Source organism: Neomonachus schauinslandi, chromosome 5 (genome assembly GCF_002201575.2).
Source record: "Neomonachus schauinslandi chromosome 5, ASM220157v2, whole genome shotgun sequence".
NCBI lineage: Eukaryota > Metazoa > Chordata > Mammalia > Carnivora > Phocidae > Neomonachus > Neomonachus schauinslandi.
The window spans coordinates 64123531-64137352 of NC_058407.1; positions in this window are offsets into that span (position 1 = coordinate 64123531).

Below are 13822 nucleotides of genomic sequence, written 5' to 3' on the forward strand. Positions count from 1 at the left end.
ACTTTTTATTGGGGGGGGGGGGGTGTTTTTCATAGAATGTCCATATTTTAGCATACAGGTAATAACAAAGTTTGGAGGGAAATGTGGAGAAATGGGAACCTTCATGCTTTGCTGGTGGGAATGTAAAATGGTGTAGCCACTTTGGAAAACAGTTTGGCAGTTTCTTAAAATGTTGAACATAAATTTACTGTGTGATCCAGCAATTTCACCATTACATATCAATCTAAGAGAAGTGGAAACGTATCCACACAAAGACTTGCTTAGGAATGTTCTTAGCAGCATTACTCATAATAGCCCAATTGGAAACAACCCAAATGTCCGCCAACATGTGAATGGGTAGACAAAATATGCTCTTTTCATATAATGGAATACTATTCAGCAATAAAAAAGGAACAAATTACGTATGCATACTACCACGTGGATGAACTACAAAAACATGCTCAGTGAAAGGAGCCAGACACAAGAGACCACATGTTTTAAGTTTCCATTTATATGAAATATCCAGAAAAGGCAAAGCTATAAAGTCAGAAAGTAGACTACTGATTGCTTGGAGGAGAGAGAGGGGAGATTAATATTAAACATGCCTGAGACATCATATTGGGTTGATGAAAATGTCCTAAAATTGGATTATGGGGGTTTCTGAGTAGCTCAGTTGGTTAAGTGTTGAACTTTTTTTTTTTAATAAAGATTTTATTTATTTATTTACTGACACAGAGAGAGAGACAGCTAGAGAAAGAACACAAGTAGGGGGAGTGGGAGAAGGAGAAACAGGCTTCCCGCCAAGCAGGGAGCCTGATGCGGGGCTCGATCCCAGGACACTGGGATCATGACCTGAGCTGAAGGCAGCCGCTTAACCATCTGAGCCACCCAGGTGCCCCAAGTATCGAACTCTTTTTTTTTTTTTAAGATTTATTTATTTATTTGAGAGCGCGAGAATGAGAGAGAGAGAGAGTACATGAGTGGGGGAGGGTCAGAGGGAGAAGCAGGCTCCTCGCTGAGCAGGGAGCCCGATGCGGGACTCGATCCCGGGACTCCGGGATCATGACCTGAGCCGAAGGCAGTCGCTTAACCAACTGAGCCACCCAGGCGCCCCAAGTATCGAACTCTTGATTTCAGCTCAGGTCATGGTCGGACTTTGTCTGGACTTGTCTGTGTGTGTGTGTGTGTGTGTGTGTGTGTGTATAAAAATAAAATATCTTTGTTTTCTTCCCTCTCTTATTTCCTGATCATCATCATTAGTATCCTATGACTTTATATCATAGTATTTAAGTATTACCTTTGTCAGACTCCATGCTAGGTATGGAGTCTGCTTAAGATTCTCTCTCTCCCTCTCCCTCTGCCCTTCCCCCCCTCCCAGACACACACTTTCTCTCTAAAAAATAAATAAATAAGGGGCGCCTGGGTGGCTCAGTCGTTGGGAGTCTGCCTTCAGCTCAGGTCATGATCTCAGGGTCCTGCAATCGAGCCCTGCATTGGGCTCCCTTCTTGGTGGGAAGCCTGCTTCTCCCTCTCGCACTCCCCCTGCTTGTGTTCCCTCTCTCACTGTGTCTCTCTCTGTCAAATAAATAAATAAAATCTTTTTTTTTTTTTTTGAAGGTTTTTTTTTAAAGATTTTATTTATTTATTCATGAGAGACAGAGAGAGAGACAGAGGCAGAGGGAGAAGCAGGCTCCCCGCGGAGCAGGGAGCCCGATGTGGGACTCGATCCCAGGACCCTGGGATCATGACCTGAGCCGAAGGCAGACGCTTAACCGACTGAGCCACCCAGGCGTCCCTAAATAAATAAAATCTTTAAAAAAAATCCTTCATGAACAAAACATCAACATTTTATTTATTTTTTTAATTTAAATTCAATTAATTAACATATAACATGTTAATTGGTTTCAGAGGTCGACGTCAATGCAATCTTATATAATACCCAGTGCTCATTACATATGTGCCCTCCTTAATGTCCAGGCCCCAGTTACCCCATCCCTGCACTCCCAATAAAGTTGTTTTAAATGTAAGATATAATGCTTGTATTAGGGTTCTCCAGAGAAACAGAACCCATAGGATGTGTGTGTGTGTTTGTGTGTGTGTGTATATACACCTGTGATGTTTCAGTCTGAGTCCAAAGGCCAGAAAAGACCAATGTTCTAGCTCAACAGTCAAGCAGGAAGAATTCCTTCTTGCTCAGCCGTTTTTTTTTTTTTTTTTTTATTCAGGCCTTCAATTAATTGGTTGAGGCCCACCCACAGTAGAGAGGGCAATCTTTACTCAATCTACCGATGCAGATGTTAATCTCATCCAGAAATACCTTCACAGACATACCCAGAATAATGTTTGACCAAATGTCTGGACACCTTGTGGCTCAGTCAAGTTAGCACATAAAATTAGCCACCATGGGTCTACCTCTTCTCAATTCACATCTTTTTAAAACCATATTTAATCTCCAAATAAAGACAATAACGAAATATAATACTTAAATACTATGATATAAAGTCATAGGATACTAATGATGATGATAAGGAAATAAGAGAGGGAAGAAAACAAAGATATTTTATTTTTATACACACACACATACACATATTCACAGCAAAACAAGAAGGAACTGTTAGGACAATTATAGTTCTGTAATTACAGAAATTACATTTCTGTAACAGGTCATGGGGTTGTAACTGACAATTTATAACTACCTTCTTCCACTGTGTATCCATTCTGTGTTCTCTTTGTCTTCAACAAGCACCTCCGCTGGCCAAACTCTCATTCCTAAAGGATCTGGACCATTAGTAGTCCTGCCCATGGACCCAAACATGGGGCATAGGAATACTAAGAGACACCCTGAGGGATCTCCTGTATCCCAGACATTTTTTTCCTTTACCTCCATTGTGGAGCAGTCGTCCAATTTCCCCTTGGTAGTCGGGATCCATCCCAGCCAGCACAGTGACTCCCTTCTTTGCTTGTTGACTCAGACGCATGAGGAGCCCTAAGTGGCTGGGTGACAGTTTTAACTTCCAGTTCAATGGAATCATTATTGTGTTACCTGGTGGAAGTATCCCTCCTTTGGAGCTAAGACCTCTAGGCAAGCAGAGCATAAGGTTACAGGACAGAGGCAAAAAAAATTGTGGTAGTGGATCACTAGGGATCATAGTGTTGGGTGCCACTCCCATTCCCCGCCCCCCACCCCTGCCTTGATTCCTAGACCTGTGAATCCTGGCTATCAGAAGAATAGCACCATATATTGGACGCTGATTTGGAGCACTTACAGCCTTCTGGAGAACCTTGCCCCAGCTCTGCAAGGTATTGCCACCTAGCGGGTACTGTAAACTGAGTCTTCAAAAGGCCAGTCCACTGTTCTCTCAAAGCAGCTGCTTCCAAATGGTAGGGAACATAGGCCAGGGAATTCCATGAGCATGGGCCCATTACCATGCTTCACTTGCTAGGAAGTGACTTCCTTGATCAGAAGCAATGCTGTGTGGAATACCATGACAGTGGATAAAGCATTCTGGAAGTCTGTGAATGATAGTTTGGGTAAGAAGCATTATAGGCAGAGAAGGCAAATCTGTATCCAGAGTAAATATTCCAGTAAGAACAAAACACTGCCCCCCCACAATGGAAGTGGTCCAGTCTAATCAACCTGTTCAGCCAAGGGAATGGTACGATGTCAGAGGCCCAGTGTTGGTGTCTGCTGCTGGCCGACTGAGTCCTCAGTGACGGCCATAGTCAGGTCAGCCTTGGTGAGTGAAAGTCCATGTTGCTGAGCTGATGCATGAGCTCCATCCTTGCCACCATGTCCACTTTGTTCATGAGCCCACTGGGTGATGACAGGAGTGGCTGGGGGAAAAAGCTTACTGGTATCCACTGCATGGATCATCCTATCCACTTGATTATTAAAATCTTCTGCTGAGGTTGCCCTTTGTAAGCATTCACATGAGACCCAATATCTTCATGGGTTTGCTTGTTTATTGTGTGTGTGTGTGTGTGTTTTCTCATCCAGAGAGACCTGTCTACATACCTTCTCCTCAAATTTCCTTGTCAACAATTTTCCAATCATGTTTCTTCCAAGTCCCTGACCATCCAGCTAAACCTTGGCCACAGCCCATCAGTCAGTATATAATTGCACATCTGGCCATTTCTCCTTCCAAGCAAAGTGAACAAGCAGGTGCACTGCTCACAGTTCTGCCCACTGGGAGGATTTCCCTTCACCCCTGTCCTTCAGGGTGTCCCTAAAAGGGGCTCTAGTACTGCAGCCGTTCACTTTTGGGTGGTGCCTGCGTATCGTGCAGAATAAGCCGTAAACCAGGCCTGAGTGTTTTCTTCCTCTGTGAAATGATCATAGGGAAGTGTCCTGGAGGCTATAGGTGCAGGCTGGGGGTAACCACGGCATTTGGGCCGCATATTCACATAAATCGCTTATGCCATCAGGGTCTATATGGACCCAGTCTCATATACCCCAATTTCATTTGCTGATAGAATGCTGTTTTGCATGCCCGGCTTACATGGCGTGGTGGGTCAGATAACACCCAGTTCACGATGGACAGCTCAGGTCACAAAGTAACTTGGTGGTTTCCTGTTAAGGACTCAGTCTCTACTAAGGCCCAGTAAGCAAGCTAAGAGCTGTTTGGAAACAGAAGAGTCGTTATCTGCGGAGGACGGCAAGGCTTTGCTCAAAATCCTAAGGGCCTGTGTGGCAGTTCACCTAGAGGGGGCTGATGAAGTCTTTAGACAGCATCCCTGCCTGACCTCCTGCTCCAAGCACCATGAAATCTACTAGATCAAGTGGTACAAGTGACAGAGCAGCTTGCACGGCAGCCTGACATGCCCCAGAGCCTTCTCCTGTTCGGGGTCCCGTTCAAATCTAGCAGCTTGGCGGGTCACTCGGTAAATGGGCCAGAATAACACAACCGAAGGAGGAATGTGCTATCTCCAAAATCCAAAGAGGCCCAGTAAGGTGTTGTGCCTCTTTTTGGTTATAAAGGGGGCCAGGTGCAACAAGTTATCCTTCACCTCTGTAGGGATATCTCAACATGCCCCACACCACTAGACCCCTAGAAATTTCACTGAGCTAGAAAGCCTCTAAACTTTGGTCAGATTTATTTACCACCCTCGGACATACAAATGTCTTTTTTTTTTTCTTTCTTTCTTTCTTTTTTTGTCAGAGAGAAAGAAAGAGATAGTAGAGCAGGGGAAGCAACAGGCAGAGGGAGAAGCAGGCTCCCCACTGAGCAAGTAGCCCGAAGTGGGACTTGATCCCAGGACGCTGGGATCATGACCTGAGCTGAAGGCAGATGCTTAACTGACTGAGCCACCCAGATGTCCCTGAAATACAAATGTCTTACCAATAAGTCTAGAGTAGTTGCTACTTCTTGCTCACTAGATCCAATCAGTACAATGTCCTCAATGTAATGGACAAGTGTGATATCTTGCGGAAGGGAAAGGTGTTAAGCAGAACTTATGCACTTGTAACCAGTGTCAGGGGAAGGCTCCAACTACATGGAGGACAGCAAAGATCATTACAGTGCTAGTCACCCGAAACAGAAATCCAAACACTTCTGCCCACTGCGTCTGGGTGTCAGAGTCACCAAAGAAAACGCAGTGCAGTGAAGCACTGGATGAAACAATGCTTTTTCTGCACAGAGAAGAGATAGAACAAGATCAGCTTCAGTCATGGGCATTGGTCCCCCATGGCCAGCAGGTGCCTCCTGGAAGCCAATGCAGGGCAGTTGACTGGCCTTCCCCCCTCTGGTGCCACACTAGAAGGATCTCCTTCCCTCACCCATGGAGTCTGACATAGCTGGGGGCATGCCAGAGGGCTACTGATGCTCACACTTAAGCAGAACAAAGGAGTACACATAGAGCATGAAACAAGCAAAGATATTCCCACATAAGGTGATAAGTCCGGCACAGGCTGTGTGGGCTCTTTATCTCTTGGTAAGAAAGTGTTCCAGGCCCAGGGTCCATTCTTACGTGGCTGAGCAGGGGTGGAAAGACTGCAGGCATGATGAGGTTGTCTTTTCCAACAAAAGGTGATCAAGATTCTTGTGAACTAGATGATGATATAGGGCTGGAGAGTTAATATACCCGGGAGGTAAGAGAGTGAACGTGTATTGCTGGCCTTGCCAGTTGAAAGTAAACTACTCCTGGTGGTCCATATTGACAGGGATGGAGAAAAACGCATTTGCCAGATCAACAGCTGCACGCTAGGTACAAGAGAACATGGTAATTTGGTCAAGCTCTGAAACCACATCTGGCACAACAGCTGCAGTCGGAGTCACCACCTGGTAAAGCTTAGGATAATCCACTGTCATTCTCCAAGATCCATCTGTCTTCTGCACAGACCAAATAGATGAGTTGCATAGGAATGCAGTAGGAATCACCACCCTTGCGTCTTTCAAATCCTTGATGGCACTAATTTCTGCAACCCCTCCAGGAGAGTGGTATTGCTTTTGGTTTACTATTTTCCTAGGGAAAGGCAGTTCTAGTCAATTCCACTTGGTCTTTCCCTACCCCTCATTGGTCAGGGAACCAATGTGGGGATTCTGGCAACTGCTGAGTGCATCTATGCCAGTTCTGTATCCAGAGCTGGGAAATTAACCATAAGATGGGTTCAAGGACACATTGTCCCACTGTACGATGGACTTGAGCTGAAACTCCATGATCACCTGACCTCCATAAGCCCCTACTCTCACTGGTGGGCCACAGTGACATTTTGGATCTCCTGGAATTTGTGTCTGTTCATAGCCAGTGTCCAGTAGTCCCCCGAAAGTCTGATGATTTCCTTTCCCACAGTGCACAGTTACCCTGATAAAGGGCCATTGGTTTGGGGCAGGGGAAGCCTAGAAGAAGGATTAACAGTATAAATCTTTGGCAGTGTCCTGGGGTCCTTCCTTAAGAGAACCCAACCTCGGGCGCCTGGGTGGCTCAGATGGTTAAGCGTCTGCCTTCGGCTCAGGTCATGATCCCAGGGTCCTGGGATCGAGTCCCGCATCGGGCTCTCTGCTCCTTGGGAGCCTGCTTCTCCCTCTGCCTCTCTCTCTCTCTGTCTCTCATGAATAAATAAATAAAAATCTTTAAAAAAAAAAAAAAGAGGACCCAACCTCCCCTTCATTCAAGGGGTACTGCTCTATCAACTGGCTCGAGACTGGAAACTCTGTTTTTATGATTCAGGTTAGAATTTTGTTCACTTGACCTAGAACTTTTCTGTTTGTATAGATCAAGTGAGAAGTTAGTAGGCTTCTTATCTATCTCACTTCTATCACACCATGATCAACTAGCCAATGGCATAAGTCTTTGTAAGTCACACTGTCGTGTTTTTGTTTTTTTTTAAGTTTATTGATTTTTTGCGGGGGTAATCTCTACACCCAACACAGGGGTTGAACTCACGAACCTGAGATCAAGAGTTGCATGCTCTTCTGACTGAGCCAGCCAAGGCTCCCAAGTCAGACTGTTTTAATTTCTGCTTTGACTCTGCTGTCCACTATGGTAACTACTCCCACGTTGCCTTTGGTGGTTGAGGGCAACCCTTTGGCGTCTGCCACCTTGGGATCTAACTACTCCCATTGCATTTCGTTTTACCAATTTGGTGACTACAGTTCCCACCGTAAGATCTGTCCTATAGGGAAGAGCAATCACAAAGCTCTATAAGGATGCGGAACCTCCCCTCACAACTTCTTTTTCCGCAGTCATGGTGAAAGGTACGTCGTCTGAACCCTCCCGATGTATGTGAGTAGATCTTAAATGACAACTCCACTCTAACATTCCAGTGCCCCTAACCCGTTGAATCCCTTTCTCTACATTCAGCGAAGTCAGGGCTGGCATTTCCAGCTTGCTCAATGGGGGTCACCTTTTGGTCCATGTTTCGGCCAACCAATCAAACTGTTAAAATCCTTTCTAATCCCCCAGGATGCAATATTAATTGCAGAATCTGTGCTTAATGAGCTCATGTCAATAAATTGAGCCAGATCCTACTTTATGTTTCTTCCATCATTACCCCATGCCCTTAATATCCATTTTCACACATGTTCTCTAAATTTCTGTCAGTATAAATTGGAATGCTCAAGTAGTTCTTTTGGAGTGTAGTACACCTCCTCATAGGTCATACTTTGCACCTCACCTTTAGGGACCTGCTGGGAACTTGAGTCTAGTTATAAGTCTAAAGCAAAGAGGGGTAGTGGGTGTGGGTCCTGAGAATAGGCCTTGTCTTTGGGCGCCTGGGTGGCTCAGATGGTTAAATGTCTGCCTTCGGCTCAGGTCATGATCCTGGGGTCCTGGGGTCCTGGGATCGAGTCCCGCATCGGGTTCCCTGCTCCTTGGGGAGCCTGCTTCTCCCTCTGCCTCTCTTTCTCTCTCTCTCATGAATAAATAAATAAAATCTTAAAAAAAAAATAGGCCTTGTCTTTCATGGCAACTGCCTCAGGGGATGCGGATACTGTTTCCTCAGGCAGCACAAGGTCAATTCCCTCAGATGGGGGTAGGGAGGCCAATACCACAGGGGGTAGAGAGGCCTTTTCTGATGGTAGAGATTTGTTAGAATTTAGGGGCTCAATGTCCACATCTTCACCAGGGTCTTCCCACACATCCCCATTCCAGCTTTCAAGATCCCATTCCTGGGGCGCCTGGGTGGCTCAGTCGTTAAGCGTCTGCCTTCAGCTCAGGTCATGATCCCAGCGTCCTGGGATCGAGCCCCACATCAGGCTCTCTGCTGGCCGGGAGCCTGCTTCTCCTTCTCCCACTCCCCCTGCTTGTGTTCCCTCTCTAGCTGTCTCTCTCTCTGTGTGTCAAATAAATAAAATAAAATCTTTAAAAAAAAAAAAAAAGATCCCATTCCTTGCCAACCACTGCCCTTGCTTTAACAGTAGACACCCTGAGAGACTGGGAGTTCAAGTTGTGTTGTAATTTGGAGGAGATTTTGTGTTTGATTTTCAGCAGTGTCCGCCCTGCCACCACAGGAGACAGTGGAGGCTCTTTGAGGACACACATAGTAACTTTGAGGTCATTTATGTGGCACTTGAGTTCAGAATTTGAATCTCTAACCTCTTCCTTTTCTTTCCTTGTTTGTCCAGTAACAATCAGAACAAGCAGCTAATCTCATTATTTTTGTTAGTTTGCCAAAAACATTAGAGTATCATATACACTGTCACCCAGGTCCTTGCTTCTTATGAGGGGTTGATGAAGAACATCTAATATTTCGCACACCTCTCTTGCCAGATCATGCCATGGATAATCAGTGCTCTCTTTATCACTGGAAATAGAATCATGAGTGTCTTTATATCTAATCAGATTAGAGAGTCAATTCCAGAAACCCCAGAACCAATTCAGAAAACTCATCTTTAAAGCTCTGTTTATCTAGAACCACTCCCAGTACCAACCAGTCTGTAGTAGTCAGAGTTCTCCAGGGAAACAGAACCAGTAAGAGACAGATAGATAGAGAGATAGACAGATAAATAGATAGATGAAAGATAGATAGATAGATGATAGGTTTATTATAGGAAATTGACTCATGAGTTTATGGGGGCTGAGAAGTCCCCAAATCAGTAGTCAACAAACTGTAGGTTGGTATTGCATTTTATCGAAGTGTATATAAATGAAATCAGTAAGCTTGTATTACTTGTATATTACTTCTATTCTACTGTCAGTGCACATATGGTTAGTTTCCCATTTAGAGTGATCACGAATAATGGGGCAGTGAATATTCTCATACATGTTCCTTGGGGGCACATGTGCGTGTATTTCTAAGGGTGTGTACAAGTGCTGGTTCACAAACTGTGCACATATGAAACTTTATCAGAATAGACTGAGCTATTTTCCAAAGAGGTTGTGTCAGTTTCTACACCCACCAGCAGTGTATGAGAGTTCTTGTTGCTTCACATCCTCCCCACACTTGTTGTTTTCAATCTTTTTAATTTGAGTGTTTCTGGTGGGTGTGTATTTTCTTAATGATCAATGAAGTCAAACACCCTTTCCAATGTTTATCGCCATTTGGGCATCCTACTTGGCAGTGCATTCATTCAAATTTCTTTTTTTTTTTTTAAAGATTTTATTTATTTATTTGACAGAGAGAGCGAGCGAGTGAGAGCAGGAACACAAGCCTGGGGAGTGGGAGAGGGAGAAGCAGGCTTCCCGCGGAGCAGGGAGCCCGATGCGGGGCTCGATCCCAGGACCCTGGGATCATGACCTGAGCAGAAAGCAGACGCTTAACGACTGAGCCACCCAGGAACCCCGCATTCAAACTTCTTGCTCATTTTTATAGTAGGTTTTATGTCTTTGTCTTATTGATTTGTAATACTTCATTTTATATGCTGGAGGTAGGTCCTTTATCAGTATATGTGTTCTAAATTTGTTCTACTTTGTGGCTTAACTTTTACTTTTTTTTCCTTTTTTGTTCAAATACAGTTAATGTACAGTGTTATATTAGGTTCAGGTGTCTAATATAGCGATTCAACAATTTTATACATTTCTCTGTGCACTTTCTTTTCATTTTTACAAAATTTAATTCACATACCATATTATTAACCCTTTTCCTTTTCACATTTTAATTTATGTTTTGCTTGTTTTTGGCCAACAGAATATTTAAAAAATTTAATGTGAGCAAATATATTAGTCTTTTTCTATAGGCTTATCATTTCCTTTTGTATACTGTTTAAGATGTCTTTCCTGGGTGCTTGGGTGGCTCAGTCAGTTAAGCATCTGCCTTCTGCTTGGGTCATGATCCCAGGGTCCTAGGATCAAGCCCTGCATCCTTGTTGTCAGGCTCCCTGCTCAGCAGGGAGTCAGCTTCTCACTCTCCCTCTGCCCCTCCCCCCCACTTGTGCTCTTGCACTCTCTCTCTCTCTCTCACTCTTTCTCTCAAACAAGTAAATAAAATCTTAAAATAAAAAAGATGTCTTTCCCTATCCTAAGGTTGTCAAGATAGTTTCCTGCCTTATTTTCCAGAGCCTTTATTGTTCTGCCTTTTACATTTATGTCTATAATTCACCTGAAGTTGATTTTTGTATATTGTAATTTTCTATATGCCTTGGGGATATTTCCTCACTACTCTGCACTGTCCCCTTTGTCATAAACCAAATGTCCATATACATGTGGATTTGTGTTTCAGTTATTTATTCTATTTTGTTGGCCTGTTTCTTTATTCCTGTACCAATACCACATTGTCTTAATTCTTATAGCTTTGTTACAAGTCTTTATATATGCCTCACCAAGAACTCCCATCTTCTTCTTGAAGAGTGTCTTGGTTATTCTTGGTCTTTTGGGTCTCTATATAAAATTATAAATCAGCTTGTCAGTTTCCATTAAAAAACCCTGTTGGGATTTTATGGGGGATTGCAGTGAATCTGTAGATAAGTTGGGGGAGAACTGCCATCTTTATAATATTGAGTCTTCCAGTTCATGGACATGATATATCCCTCTATTTCTTTAGGCCTTCCTTAAATTCTCTCTCTCTCTTTTTTTTTTTAAGATTTTATTTATTTATTTGACAGAGAGATACACAGCGAGAGAGGGAACACAAGCAGGGGGAGTGGGAGAGGGAGAAGCAGGCTTCCCGCGGAGCAGGGAGCCCGATGCAGGGCTCGATCCCAGGACCCTGGGATCATGACCTGAGCTGAAGGCAGACGCTTAACGACTGAGCCACCCAGGCGCCCCAAATTCTCTTAATATTATTCTGTAGGTTTCCTATTAGAGATCTTGAACATATTTTGTTATAATTATTCTTAGATATTTGATATTTCTAATTCAAATGTAAATGGTATCTTTTATAACTTACTTTTTCTGTTTGTTGCAGACATGATTGATATGAAACATTGATTTTTGGAAACTGATCTTGTATTCAGCAATATTGCTGAACTGACCCTCTTAATTCTTATAATTTACTTGTAGGTTTCTCTAGATTTTTTATATCACAATTATATCATTTGTGAATAATGACAAGCTTATTTCTTCTTTTCCTTAAGTCTTTTTTCCCTTTTCTTGCCTTCCTGCATTGGTTAAGACCTCCAGGACAACGTCAAACAAAATTGAATAGAAAAATGATAGGGGGCATTTTGTTGTTGATCGATCTCTAAGGGAAAACTTTCAACATTTCACTGTGAAGTGTGTGATGTTTGGTCATGGGGATTTTGAAATTATTCTGTATCAAATGAAGAAACTTTTCATTTATTCCTTAGTTTACTAGATTTGACCATTTTAAATCATGAATGGATGTTGAATTTTACCAAACACTTTTCTACATCTATTGCTCTACACCGTCTCCTTTGTCATAAATCAAGTGTCTATATATGTGGACACAATTATTTCATTTTTCTCAATGTTTGGTTCATACAGTGAATTACACTGATTTTCAAATGTTAAAATAACTTCATTTTTTGACGGAGGTGAACATAATCATGATGTATTATTCTTTTTATAAAAAGCTAGCATAAGGATACCTGATGACTCAGTCAGTTAAGCATCTGTCTTCGGTTCAGGTCATGATCCCTGGGATCGAGGCCCACATCGGGCTCCCTGCTCAGCAAGGAGCCTGCTTCTCCCTCTGCCTGCTTCTCCCTCTGCCTGCTTCTACCCCTGCTTGTGCTCTCTCTCTCTGACAAATAAATAAATAAAATCTTTTAAAAAAATAAGAAAAAGAAATGGCTAGTGTAAGTGTTTATACTATAAACAAATCCAAGACTTGGCTTATAGGACTTTGCGTCTGTAATCATGAGCCTAATTTCCCTTTCTCATAATGTCTTTGTCAGTTTTGGTATCAAGGTCATGCTTGCCTTATAAAATGAGTTGGAGAGAGTAGCCTTTCTATTATTTGGAAGAATTTGTGTTCAATTGGTGTTTTCCCCTTAAATATTTGGTGGAGTTCATGGGTGCCGCTTCGGGGCCTGGTATTTGATTTGTGGGAATTTTTAAAATAAGAGCTTTATTGAGATGTAAGTCACATACCATACAATTCACCCACTTAAAATGTGCAATTCAGTGTTGTTGTTGTTGTTTTTTAAGATTTTATTTATTGGGACGTCTGGGTGGCTCAGTTGGTTAAGCGTCTGCCTTCGGCTCAGGCCATGATCCCGGGGTCCTGGGATCGAGCCCCACATCGGGCTCCCTGCTCGGCGGGGAGTCTGCTTCTGCCTCAGCCTGCCGCTCCCCCTGCTCTCACACACACAAATAAATAAATAAATAAAATCTTAAAAAAAAAGATTTTATTTATTTATTTGACAGAGAGAGACACAGCGAGAGAGGGAACACAAGCAGGGGGAGTGGGAGAGGGAGAAGGGAAGCAGGCCTCCCCCTGAGCAGGGAGCCCGATGCGGGGCTTGATCCCCTCGATCCCAGGACCCCGGGATCATGACCTGAGCCAAAGGCAGACGCTTAACCGACTGAGCCACCCAGGCGCCTGCGATTCAGCGGTTTTTAGTACATTCACCGAGTTGGGCAGTCATCACCACAATCAATTTTGGAACATTTTCACCACCCCCAAAAGAACCCCAAACACTCAGCAGCCACTCCCTTTTTGTGGGACTGTTTTAAATTATGGATTCAGTTAAGAGTTTTCTGCTTCCTTCAGGGTCAAACCCAATGCGCACATTTCAGGATTAGCTCTTCCCTGACACTCCGGCCCCAGGCTCAGTGTCAGCAGTGACAACAATGAGATACTGTGGGTGGCACCGCGCTGGGCACAGAGACACAGACAGAAGATGAGCGCACAGGGCAATGAACTCAGGCTTTCCAGAACCCTGAGTTATAGCCTCAGGTTAGAGCTGAGCCTTTAGACAAGCTTAAACTCTGAATCTGCATCTTTGTCTGCCAAGTGGGGAGAATAATCGCTCTTTTTCAGGTTGAGGGGGGACACATGAGAGAA